The sequence below is a fragment of the Bufo gargarizans genome, chromosome 1 (genome assembly GCF_014858855.1).
Source record: "Bufo gargarizans isolate SCDJY-AF-19 chromosome 1, ASM1485885v1, whole genome shotgun sequence".
NCBI lineage: Eukaryota > Metazoa > Chordata > Amphibia > Anura > Bufonidae > Bufo > Bufo gargarizans.
This window is the reverse complement of record NC_058080.1, coordinates 36,899,300-36,911,931: the sequence shown is the minus strand read 5'-3', so window position 1 is coordinate 36,911,931 and position 12,632 is coordinate 36,899,300.

Here is a 12,632-nt window from a genome sequence, read left to right as displayed (position 1 = left end):
GTAGACCGAGCCTCTAGGTGCTGAAAAGACGCCCATAGCACCTAGAGGCTCATTAGCATATCAATAAATGTTCGTTTTTTATGGAAACGGCTGCACAAAAATCTATTATAATAGCATTGTTTGGTAGAGCAGACACTAGCGGATCGCTAGGGTCTGACAGCTAATTATGTCAAAACGATGTGGTAGAAACCCTTTAACCTGAGACTCATTCCATTCTTTCTTAGACTCCCTGTACAGCAGGGATGTCAAACTCGTGGCCCTCCAGCTGTTGCAAAACTACAACTCCCATCATGCCTGGGCATACTACAGCTATCAGGGAATGATGGGAGTTGTAGTTTTGCAACATCTGGAGGGCCATGAGTTTGACATCCATGCTGTACAGTGTGTGACTCAGACTCAGAGCTGCTAGTGCTTGCCTTGCCTCAGCTCTGATTGGTTGGTGGGCTGGGAGGGGAGGGGCTGGCAGAAGCAGCTTCCACTCTAGGATCAGATTACACTCCTCCCGAGTCCCGCCCCTCCCTGCTGCCAGCGGCTCTGCTATTGTGTGCTGTGACTCACTGACTCAGCTCTGATTGGTTGGTGGGCGGGGAGGGGAGGGGCTGGCAGAAGCAGCTTCCACTCTAGGATCAGATTACACACCTCCCGAGTCCCTCCCCTCCCTGCTGCCAGCGGCTCTGCTATTGTGTGCTGTGACTCACTGACTCAGCTCTGATTGGTTGGTGGGCGGGGAGGGGAGGGGCTGGCAGAAGCAGCTTCCACTCTAGGATCAGATTACACTCCTCCCGAGTCCCTCCCCTCCCTGCTGCCAGCGGCTCTGCTATTGTGTGCTGTGACTCACTGACTCAGACTGAGCGGCTTCACACGGATTGGTTCAGTGAACTGAATCGATTCAAATGAATGATTCGTTCATGTACCGGACATCACTAGCAAGGAATGATCAATTGCCCCCCTCTAGCGATGCAATAAAGTTCAACTCAAGTCACTGACAAATGAGAGGGGGTAAAGAAAAAGTTTTTTATTTTTTTTTTACATTGGAACTGGCCGGGCCCCCCACAGGGTCTGGGCCCCTTACTGGGGTATTGGCTGTACCCCCCCGATGGCGGCCCTGCTCACGGTTAGCAGATAGCTGCCCTGGGCTGGCAGCACAGTGTTGAGGTGGACAGCACGAAATCCTCCGGGGCACGCTCTGTGGTAGGAAGCATCAGCCAAGATGGTGGTTGAGGTGCCCTTGATGTTAGGGGTGCTTAGGGTGCTTGTTGCGGCTGAGTCCCTTGATGTTTTTTGTTGTGACGCCAGTACCGTTAATCGTGGTACAACCATAGGTAGCAATAATGAGGAGAAATGGGACAGAGCGCAGGACCTAAGTCTAAAAAACCTAGAATCAGTATTCAAACTATACAGGCATTTACGTTGCATTCAATATTTAACCCCTGAGGGTTGACACCATTCAGCATCAGGGGTTAAATATTGAATGCGACGTAAATGCCTGTATAGCTTGAATACTGATTCCAGGTTTTTTAGTCTTAGGTCCTGCGCTCTGTCCCATTTCTGGAGTGTATTTATAAGATAGGGGGAGGCACAAGTTTTTATTTATTTATTTTTCATTTGTTTTAAAATTGCCGGCATCTGCTGTTTGAAATAAGGTTTGAAGACCTATTCCTTTTAAAGAAAAAGAGCACATTAGGAGTTTTAGATGACGTATGATAGAGGAGGTGTTCCTTGATAATTTAAATCCAGTGGTATCCATTTGGTAATTAACGCCCCAGATAAAGCATTACGGCGAAACCCGCGTCGGGCACTACTGACTGTTTGTAACACGCTTTTACAATTGTACTTTTGTATATTGAATATCTTTTATGTGACATATTGGTACTTATTTCACCATTTTGTGACCTCCTTCCCTTGAGATCGTTGGAAGTGTGAATCTGGTGCTATCCCTGGTAAACCGCCTTTTACCCATTGGATTGCGGTTTGGTTCCGAATATCCATTGAATCGACGGCTCCAGGCTCGGGTCCACTACACACACAGAGTGCCCCTACAAAGAATGCCGTCGGTACCTCCACCTGTGTGGTATATTCTTGGAATCTTACCTTTGGAAGTGAAAGTGAAGCGACATCTCACCCCTCTCTATCGTGGTGTAGAGTAATGTCTGCCCAATTGACGGCTTGAGGCGCACTTTCATCACACCTGTGAAGCACTCCTGTTGAGGACATCCATGCGCGCTTGTAGTGGAGTCTTGTGAGTATAACCTATTCATAAGGTGCGGCAACTATTGAAAACATACTACACCATAGTGCGGTTTTTCCATTTTTTTAGGTTTCCATGCCATTGCTGGGATAGATGTGTGCATGTGGTCCTATTAATTGAAGGCATTTTTCGAATGCAAACGCATAAGAATTAACTAAAATAGTAAAAGAACTTTCTCTAGCAGCGCAATCCTTTTGTATTACGATTAATGACAATATAATTATGTAGACGGACAGTAAAATTACACCTAACATGTAGCAGGGAAAGAGAGTTTAGTAACATACTTCGGGAAAGTAACATTTTGTAAAGAAGACACCCCAAGGTATTCCGTGAGGGGCATGATTTTTTTTTTTGGGCACAAGTTAGCGGAAATTGATTTCCGCTAACTTGTGACAAAAAGTTCAATCTTTCATGGACTCACTATGCCCCTCAGCGAATACCTTGGGGTGTCTTCTTTCCAAAATGAGGTCAGTTGTGGGGTGTTTGTACTGCCCTGGCATTTGAGAGTCTCCGCAATCATTACATGTATGGCCAGCATTAGGAGTTTCTGCTATTCTCCTTATATTGAGCATATGGGTAATGAGATATATTTTTTTTTCGTTCAGCCTCTGGGCTGAAAGAAAAAATGAACGGCACAGATTTCTTCATTCACATCAATCAATGTGGATGAGAGGGGAGAGGCGTCTGCCAGGACATAGGAGCTCCGCCCAACATCCAAACCCAATCAGCCCGTATGCCCTGGTAAACCCGATTGCTCCATTCACATCAATCGATGTGGATGAATAAATCATTGCCGGAATTTTTTATTTTTTATATACAAAGTGTTTGCCAAAGCATATGAACGCCGCCTCCTCCTCAGCTCATATGCCTCGGCAAATGTATCTTTTACTGCAGAGGAGAAATCCCGTCTTGCAGCACCGCATACACCGACTTGTGTGTAATCTGACAGCAGCGCAATGCTTCTGTCAGAATGCACATCAGTGCTGCAGCTAGTCGATCGGTTGGTCCACCTGGTAAAAAAAAAAAAACAGGCCGCAACGTAATAGATGTATTAACATTAACTTTATATAACATTTGAAACAGAACATTAACTTTTATAAACTTTATTGAACTTTTGGAACATAAACTTTTTTGCTTACCTGTGATTTTTTTATTTTTTTTATTTTTTTACCATTATAGGACAAACCTCTCCTTCCCCATGGGACAATGTCCAAAGCACAAATCGCCCAGAGATGTGGCGAAGTGCATTATGCACTTTGTCCCAGGTGAAAGGAGAAGTTTGCAGCAGCTGTGTGTGAATGGGCCCTAATAGCCCTGTGTGCCTGTCCTGGTGAGATGATCCCTATGCTAATAGTGTACCTGTGTGTGGTACTTCCGGAAACACTCTCCAAAGCATAAGGCAGGGTGGTCCGGACAGTCAGGACAGAAATAGCAGGTGTCACGCCTTATTCCACTCCTGCTACAGACACAACATCTTTTTCAGGGTGACGGTTAGTTTGAGGTACCAGCAACGACATTGGGGAAATGTCGCTCGTGTAGACGGCTCACTACACTGGTGGATGGGGCCACGGAACCTCCTGGATACAGGAGGTTCTCGATGATCTCTTCCTGAAATTTGAGGAAGGATCCTGTTCTCCCAGCCTTACTGTAGAGAACAAAACTATTGTACATAACCAAATGAATTAAATATACAGACACCTTCTTATACCAGCGTCTGGTCCTGCGGGAGAGTAAATAAGGAGCCAACATCTGGTCATTGAAGTCCACCCCTCCCATGAGCGAATTATAGTTGTGGACACAGAGGGGCTTTTCAATGACACTGGTTGCTCGTTCAATTTGGATTGTCGTGTCTGCGTGAATGGAGGAGAGCATGTAAACGTCACGCTTGTCTCTCCATTTCACCGCGAGCAGTTCTTCGTTACACAAGGCAGCCCTCTCCCCCCTTGACTAGGTCGCGCGGTGCCACAGCAGCCAATCTGTTCTAAAAACAAATGCCTGAAGAGGGGCACACTTGTGTAGAACTTGACCACATAAAGATGGTACCCCTTGCCAAATAAGGGTGACACCAAGTCCCAAACTGTCTTCCCACTGCTCCCCAGGTAGTCAGGGCAACCGACCGGCTCCAGGGTCTAATCTTTACCCTCATAGACACAAAATTTGTGCGTATAGCCTGTGGCCCTTTCACAGAACTTATACAATTTGACCCCATACCGGGCGCTCTTGCTTGGGACGTATTGTTTGAAGCCAAGGCGCCCGGTAAAATGTATAAGGAACTCGTCTACGCAGATGTTTTGCTCAGGGGTATACAAATCTGCAAATTGGGTGTTAAAGTGGTCTATGAGGGGCCGGATTTTGTGGAGCCGGTCAAAAGCTGGGTGGCATCTGGGACGAGAGGTGCTGTTGTCACTAAAGTGCAGGAAACGCAGGATGGTTTCAAATTGTGTCCTGGACATGGCAGCAGAGAGCATGGGCATGTGATGAATTGGGTTCGTGGACCAATATGACCGCAATTCATGCTTTTTTGTCAGGTCCATGTTGAGGAGAAGGCCCAGAAAAGTTTTAAATTCTGAAACTTGGACGGGTTTCAACCAGAAAGACTGGGCATAAAATCTTCCCGGGTTGGCGGCTATAAATTGAGTGGCATACCGGTTTGTTTCTGCCACGACTAAGTCAAAGAACTCCACAGTAAAGAACAGCTAAAAAAAAAAAACAGTGCCGATCCGATCTGAGCGGTATCAACCCGAACTCCAGACTGGGCGGTGAAAGGGGAAACTAATGGTGCGGCTGAAGTTGGGGACTGCCAATCAGGGTTTGCCAGCACCTCAGGGACTCTAGGGGCTCTACGGGCCTGTCTGTGCGGTGGCTGCGACGGGGGAACTACTGCACGTGCCACCGTACCAGCTTCAACTGCTCTTCTGGTGCTCGCCACTTCACCATGTTGTATGGCAGTGCTGGTATTAGGTCCAGGATGGGCTGCGCTGCTGGTGTATGCCTCACCACGTAATCCGACAGCGCCAGCCCCACTGTCACGGCCACGGTTATGGTCGTGACTCCTCAACCGCATGCGGTTGCCTGCGGTTTGGTTTTGGTGTTCAATCACAGGTGAGGGCCGCTGGTGTGTGGCCTCACTTGTGGTTGCCGCGGGCAACTAGTTGTATGGTGTTGGTTTCAGCAGAGCAGCCTGAGCTTGCTGCATGGCATGCGGTTGCACCTAACAACCTTCATGTTGGGTGTTGTGTTTGTTTGTCTGGTGTGCACTGCGTTTTGTGTTGTGTGTGCACTAGGACTCTTCCCTTCACTGTGGCTGCCCGTGGCAACGTTTGGTTGGATGTGTACATGTGGTGGCAGTGTCCCGGCCTTCGGGCTGACTCCCAGGACATGGTTGCCACCCATGTCGTTGCCTGCGGCAACAGCCACAGTGTGATCTTGGTTTGGACACTTCCCCTTTAAGTGGTATTTTCCCTTCCCTGGTGTTGGAAGGGTTAACTCCCTTTCTGTGTGTGTGAGACATTGGGTGTGTCTGTGTGGGTGTGGCCTCTTAGGCCTATAAAGCCTCAGTGTTTGGCATGTATCAGTGGGTTGCTTCAGCCATGCTTAGCTGGAGCAGCCTCCTGTGTATATCATCTGCCAGTGGGGGCCACCCTTGTGGTCATAGGTTTATCTGTGAAGTTTATGTCTTGATATTCAGTTGATGTTTTCCTTTGTCTCTGTTTATTTGCAACTACGGATGTCCTGGTTACCTGTGTGTTATGTGTGCTGTGTCCTCTAATTGTTCTGTGGACATTAGTAGTGCATGCATGGGTTCCAGTCAGCGTGGCTGTGACAGGTACGTGTGGAACTAGTAGTTCGCCTGTCATATCTGTATGTTGTATGTGTTTCCCCATTCCTTGTAGCTTGGCAAGTGGGACCGCTGTTCCTCCGTGTCCAGAAGGAACAGGCCGTCTTACGTTGACTCCTAGTTCAGGGACCGAGCGGAGGGTGAGTTAGGGATCCGAGGTTCCTGAGCATGGACCCTCCTACCTTCAAGGTCGGCCCATGCAGCTAGGAGTTAGGGTCAGGTTAGGGACGCTTTAGGAGGTGACCTGCTCCCTAATCCTGTCGTCCTGGCCGAGCAGTCTAACATCTTCTGGCATCGCACGGCTGAGGGTTTTCTCCATCCTCAGCCGTGACACCCACTCTGCTGCCCTTGAAGCAGATCCTGCGCAACCTGTGGTCTAGCAACACGGGGCCGGGTACGCCTGGTGGTATCAGGGACCTCAACCTCATTGTTCGTACTTTTGGTCAGACTGCCACTGCTTTCTACAGGTTCATATTCTGACCCGCTGGATTTGTCAGATGAGGGTTCCCATGTCACCACCAGACATCTGAGAAGCTCTGACAGACGTCCTTCAGAACCTCCTCCTTGAGGTTCCTTTTGTTTTGCTTTCATTTTCTCATCTCGTTAGCCTCTCTCAGCTGTCATGTAGTTGCACTGATTGCATCCCTTTAAATCCCTCCCCATACTGCATCACTTTGCGGTTTATATTACTTCCTGGAGTGTGTGCATGCTTCGTTCATTTGTGTTTTCCTGTTTGCTGGATCCCAGGTGACCCTGACTCCCTCCGTATCAAGTGAAGGGAGCCGGTGGTCATGTCCCCTCACTATTATAGGGTGTTCAGTTGTTATACAGTCGAGGTACAAGGATATGCGATCATCCACCATTGGGATTTTCGCATAGGCTGAGCAGTTAGGGAGAGAGCCAGGTCTGATGCAGGGCTCTCCCTTTTGTTCCTTAATTTTGGATCCAGTCAGTTGGATCTTCATTTTGTGTCTTCTAGTTTCCTGTACACCTTCCGTGAACTTATAAACCGCCAAAACCGTCTCAAGCATGGATCCGGTTTCACTTTTGACTGAACGCATGCAGGGTCTTTCATTGGAGGTAGCAGATCTCCATAAGACTCTTTCTCAGTTTCAAGTGACCAGTTCAGCTTGCGTTCATGGAGTTTGTTGTGAGCCTAAGATCTCGCTCCCGGATACGTTCTCCGGGGGTAGTGAGAATTTTGTTCGTTTTAGAGAGGCTTGCAAACTCCATTTTCGCCTACTTCCCCATTCCTCTGGTGATGAGGAACGGAGGGTGGGGATCATTATATCGCTGCTCAGGGATAACGCTCAGTCCTGGGCCTTTTTGCTGCTGGTGGGGGCACGGCCCTCTCCGTTCAGTGGATGAATTCTTTTTAGCCCTGGGTCAGATATATGATGATCCGGATCGTATTGCTCTGGCTGAGTCTAGACTACGTCTTTTATGTCAGGGTAAACAATCCACAGAGATATACTGCTCAGAATTTCGGAGATGGGCAGCTGATACTGGTTGGAATGATGCTGCACTCCGAAGTCAATTTTGCCATGGTCTTTCAGAGGGATTGAAAGATGCATTTGCCTTTCATGAGAGACCTACCTCCTTGGACTCTGCCATGTCTCGGGCCGTTCGTATTGACAGGCGTCTTAGAGAGAGAGGAGAGATCACTCCTTCCTGTCATACTCAGTCCAAGGACAGTGTGGCGGTCTCAGTCGCTCTCAATCCCTTCTGAGCAGGGGCCCATGCAGCTGGGTTTGCTTGCCTTTGACAATAAAGGATTCAGCTCTCATAGGAAGGTTTGTTTCTGTTGTGGAGGTATAAATCATTTGGCAAATGTTTGTCCCTCTAGGAGATTCGGGCAGTTTTTTGAGAGTAATAAAGAAACAAAAAGAAAAAAATCCTCTAAAAACTTTCCATCTGTTACTATTGGCAAGGTTGATGCGGAAATTGAAGGTTTTCCGTTTGCTTGTAGTTCCCGTTTTGTCCTACCTGCCAGGGTGGCGCTAGAGAGCAAGAACATTTTTTGTGAGATTTTTGTAGATAGTGGAGCAGCGGTCAATCTCATTGATAGTCAATTTGCTATAACTCATGGTTTCCAGGTATGCACTTTGGAAAAGGATATACCTGTTTTTGATATTGATTCCGTTCCACTTTCTCAGAAATCGTTAAAGGGCATAGTTCACAATATCCGTTTGATTGTGAGTGATACTCATGTTGAGGATGTGTCATGTTTCGTCCTAAGCGGGTTGCCTACTCCTCTAGTGTTGGGGTTACCCTGGCTCACTAAACATAACCCCACCATTGATTGGCAAGCGAGGCAAATAAATGGTTGGAGTGACTTTTGCAGAGAGAATTGCCTCACGACATCTGTTTCTGAGGTTTCTACTAAGACTGTACCATCTTTTCTCTCAGAATTTTCGGATGTCTTCTCTGAGAGTGGTGTTCAGGACTTGCCCCCGCACAGGGAGTACGATTGCCCTATTAATCTCACCCCAGGTGCCAAGCTGCCTAAATCTCGTTTATACAATCTCTCCCAACCTGAAAGGGTCGCTATGCATGCTTATATCTCTCAGAGTCTGAGAAAGGGACACATACGACCCTCGAAGTCACCTGTTGCCGCTGTTTTTTTCTTTGTTAAGAAAAAAGATGGTTCTTTAAGACCATGTCTGGATTTCAGGGAGCTGAACAGTATCACAATTCGTGACCCTTATCCGCTTCCTCTGATCCCGGACCTGTTTAACCAGATTGTTGGGGCTAAAGTTTTTTCCAAGTTGGATCTAAGAGGGGCATACAACCTGGTCAGGGTCAGAGAAGGAGACGAATGGAAGACGGCCTTCAATACCCCTGAGGGCCATTTTGAGAATTTGATTATGCCTTTTGGTTTGATGAATGCTCCAGACGTTTTTCAGCATTTTGTGAACAGCATTTTTTATCATTTAATGGGGAAATTTGTATTAGTGTATCTAGATGACATTTAGATTTTTTCTCCTGATTTCAAAACTCATAAGGAACACTTACGTCAGGTCTTGCTCATCCTGCGGGAGAATAAATTGTACGCTAAACTGGAAAAATGTGTGTTTGCAGTTCCAGAAATTCAATTTCTGGGGTTTCTTCTCTCTGCTTCTGGTTTTCGCATGGACCCCGAGAAGGTCCGCGCTGTGCTTGAGTGGGAGCTTTTCTGAGAATCAGATGGCGCTGATGCGTTTTTTGGGTTTTGCCAATTATTACAGGAGGTTCATTTTGAATTATTCCTCTATTGTTAAACCACTCACTGATATGACCAGAAAGGGGGTAGATTTTTCCTCCTGGTCGGTAGAGGCGCGTAAGGCCTTTTCTAATATCAAGGAGAGTTTTGCTTCCGCTCCCATCTTGGTACAACCTGATATTTCTCTACCCTTCATAGTTGAGGTTGATGCTTCTGAGGTGGGTGTGGGTGCGGTCTTGTCTCAGGGTCCCTCTCCTGCCAAATGGCGACCGTGTGCCTTTTTCTCGAAGAAACTCTCCTCCGCAGAGAGAAATTACGATGTGGGAGATAGGGAGTTGTTGGCCATCAAGTTGGCTTTTGAGGAATGGCGCCATTGGCTAGAGGGAGCCAGACACCCTATTACCGTGTTTACTGACCATAAGAATCTGGCCTATTTGGAGTCAGCCAAGCGTCTGAACCCGAGACAGGCCAGATGGTCTTTGTTCTTTTCAAGGTTTAATTCTGTTGTCACATTCCGCCCTGGGGTTAAGAATGTGAAGGCGGATGCCCTGTCACGTTGTTTTCCAGGAGGTGGGAATTTTGAAGGCCCGGGTCCCATTTTGGCTGGTCTCTGCTCTTTATCCTGAATTGGAGGCGGAGGTTCAGGTAGCCCAGTCAGAGGCTCCTGATCTTTGTCCTCCTGGGAGGTTGTTTGTGCCTCTCGCTTTAAGACACAAGATTTTTAAGGAACACCACGATACTGTCCTTGCTGGGTACCCGGGGGCAAGAGCCACAGTGGATCTCATCGCTCTGAGATTCTGGTGGCCGGCGCTTCGTAAGTCGGTTGAGGGTTTTGTGGCATCCTGCGAGACCTGCGCTCGTGCCAAAGTCCCTCATTCACGGCCATCAGGTCCTCTCCTTCCGTTACCCATTCCTTCCCATCCTTGGACACATCTGTCCATGGACTTCATTACGGACCTGCCTCGTTCCTCGGGGAAGACTGTGATTCTGGTGGTGGTGGACCGTTTTAGCAAAATGGTGCATTTCATTCCTTTTCCTGGTTTGCCCAATGCTAAGACGCTGGCGCAGGCATTTATTTATCACATTTTAAAATTGCATGGTATTCCTTCAGACATAGTCTCTGATAGGGGCACACAGTTTGTTTCCAGATTCTGGAATGCTTTCTGTTCAGAGCGCATCAATCAGAATCTGGAGACATATCTGCGCTGTTTTGTGGCGGAGAATCAGGAGGATTGGTGTTCTTTTTTGTCCCTTGCTGAGTTTGCTTTAAATAACCGTCGTCAGGAGTCATGTGCAGTGATAATTCACCATTTTTTGGTGCATATGGGTTTCATCCGCAGTTTGGGACATTCTCTGGAGAGGGGTCTTCTGGTTTACCTGATGAGGACAGATTCTCCTCGTCTTTGTCATCTATTTGGCAAAAGATTCAGGATAATCTAAAGAGCATGAGTGAGAGATATAAGCGTGTGGCGGATAAGAGACGTGTGCCTGGTCCGGACCTGAATGTTGGTGATCTGGTGTGGTTGTCTACTAAGCATATCAAATTGAAGGTTTCCTCCTGGAAGTTGGGCCCTAAGTTTATTGGGCCTTACAAAATCTTGTCCGTCATCAATCCTGTTGCCTACCGTCTTGATCTTCCTCAGACTTGGAATATCCATAATGTTTTTCATAAGTCCTTATTAAAACCTTATGTCCAACCCATTGTACCCTCGTCTTTGCCTCCTCCTCCGATTTTGGTTGATGGTTATTTTGAATTTCAGGTCTCTAGGATTGTGGATTCTCGTGTTGTCCGCGGTTCTCTCCAGTACCTCGTTCATTGGGAGGGTTATGGTCCTGAGGAGAGGATGTGGGTCCCAGTGACGGACATTAAGGCCACTCGTCTCATCAGGGCTTTCCATAGGTCCCATCCTGAGAAGGTGGGCTCTGAGTGTCCGGAGTCCACTCGTAGAAGGAGGGGTACTGTCACCACCAGACATCTGAGAAGCTCTGACAGACGTCCTTCAGAACCTCCTCCTTGAGGTTCCTTTTGTTTTGCTTTCATTTTCTCATCTTGTTAGCCTCTCTCAGCTGTCATGTAGTTGCACTGATTGCATTCCTTTAAATCCCTCCCCATACTGCATCACTTTGCGGTTTATATTACTTCCTGCAGTTAGGGAGATCCAGGTCTGATGCAGGGCTCTCCCTTTTGTTCCTTAGTTTTGGATCCAGTCAGTCGGATCTTCATTTTGTGTCTTCTAGTTTACTGTACACCTTCCGTGACATCCCATTCCTCATCCGACTGGGTCAGAATCCTGTAGGCCTCTTCAGAAGAATACTTCTTACTTGCCATTTGGTCAGCTAAATTTAGGGGGTATTCCCTGAGACTACCCAAGAAAAAAAGCAAGCCTGTCTTACAAATGGGAGGCTAGCGAAGTACCGGAGGCCGCTGCGATTGATAAAAAATATCAAAACTGATTTTTTTTATTGCCGCAGCGCTTGTGTAGTGATTGTGCAGTGATAAAAAAAAAATAAAAATTTGTCACTGCGGCGGGGCGGGAGTGAGTGAACGCACGTGTGGGCGACCGATCAGGCCTGATTGGGCAAACACTGCGTTTTGGGTGGAGGGTGAACTAAGGTGACACTAATACTATTATTGATCTGACTGTGATCGGTTCTCATCACTTACAGATACTATAAAAGTACCAATGCTGATTAGCGATACCCTAACCACGGTGCGGTGGGCTGGGCGCTAACTGAAGCTAACTACCTACCAAAGGGGCCTACACTAACCTAAAACCTAACAGTCAATACTGGTGAAATTAGTCAGCATGAAGTGGTGTTGTAGTCCGGCTAAATAAAGTTTGATGGTATTGTGCGACAGAGATAGTTGAGAGTGACAATTAGCTAAGAAGGCCATGATATAGGAGGTTTTGGAATGATGACTCCTTGAATGACTCTTGGAGAATTTATCAAACGCTCTCAAGCCGGCCTGATAATTCCTCGCCGTATTGCGCGACAGAGATTTTCTGACCAGACCCTTGGCTTCATCTATGAGAGAATCTAGTCCAGAGTGAGGGTGCTGAATTGAAAAAAAAAAATGAAAATTAAAGCAGGAAAGAGCGTCCGTGGCCCTATTCTGTTCGCCTGGAATGTGGACACATTGCATATGAAAATTGTGGCGGAGGGACAACCAGACTAGTTTGCGCAACAAAGCCATGATCTTGAAGGACTGGGCCCTGCCTTTGTTAACGATGTCCACCAAGGTCTGACTATCCATGACAAAGGTCACAGAAGCGTTAGACCAATAGTGACCCCAAACCTGAGCTGCCGCCACAACGGGATGCAGTTCCAGAAGGGGAGAAGAT